We start from the raw sequence: 1,032 nt of genomic DNA, 5'->3' as shown, positions 1-1,032 counted from the left end.
CTAACTGAAAGCTTGACAGTTCGAGTCAGCCCAGAGGCACCTTAGAAAAAAGCCCTGACAATTGAAAACCCCGTGGAGCACAGTTCTACTCTACACACACAGGGTCACTATGAGTTGAAATCAACTTGATGGCTTGTTGTATAGGGATGTATATTTACAATTGCCAAAAACCAAAAACTACCAAGATGTCCTTCAACAGATGAATGGATAAACAAGTGGTGGTACATTCACCCAATGAAATATTACTCAGTAATAAAGAGGAACAAGCTATTGATTCACAGACACAAACACACACACAAATATAGACTTTTTATCTTTTTGGTGATAATATACACAGCAAAACACACACTCATTCAACAATTTTTACAGGCACAGTTCCTTGACAGTGGTTACATTACGTTGTGTCACCATTCGCCCTATCTTGGCCATATCAGTTCACCACCAGTAACTTAGACTCTCTGCCCCTTAAAGTTCTCATCTGTGTTTTAGAATTACTGTTGTTCATTTGACCTCTTATAGATGATCATTTAAAAGAACACAATGCTCAAGATGAACTTTCATTTTTCAGATGAGCTAAATTGTTGTTTAATTTAAAGATGACTTCATAGATGGTTTTGGCTCAAGGTTTGGAAGTAGTTTCCAGGCAATAGATTCAGGCATACCTCCAGTCTCAATGTATTCATTAAGTTTGATTTTCAATACAAATTTGAAGTTCTATTCCATATTGTTTCCTCCTTTTCATCAAGATCCAACTATTGGGTCTTTGATCAAAATGTTAAGTAATGGTAGCCAAACACCGTCCATTTCGGTCTCATGAATGGAAGTAGTCGTTTATGGAGGCAATTAAGCCTGCAGTTCATTTCCTTCTTTAACAGAGGGAACCTTCCTCTGTTGTTCCAGGTGAATAAAGACCAATTATTATATCTTGGGTGGCTGCTTACAAGCTTTTAAGATCTCACATGCTACTCATCAAACTAAGACACAGAACGGGAATTCTAAAACTAATGTTAGGCCAATTTACTGCATAGATCC

The sequence above is a fragment of the Orycteropus afer genome, unplaced genomic scaffold (genome assembly GCF_000298275.1).
Source record: "Orycteropus afer afer isolate SDZICR_OR568_19922 unplaced genomic scaffold, OryAfe1.0 scaffold00433, whole genome shotgun sequence".
Classification (NCBI taxonomy): Eukaryota; Metazoa; Chordata; class Mammalia; order Tubulidentata; family Orycteropodidae; genus Orycteropus; species Orycteropus afer.
This window is presented reverse-complemented; position numbering follows the sequence as displayed.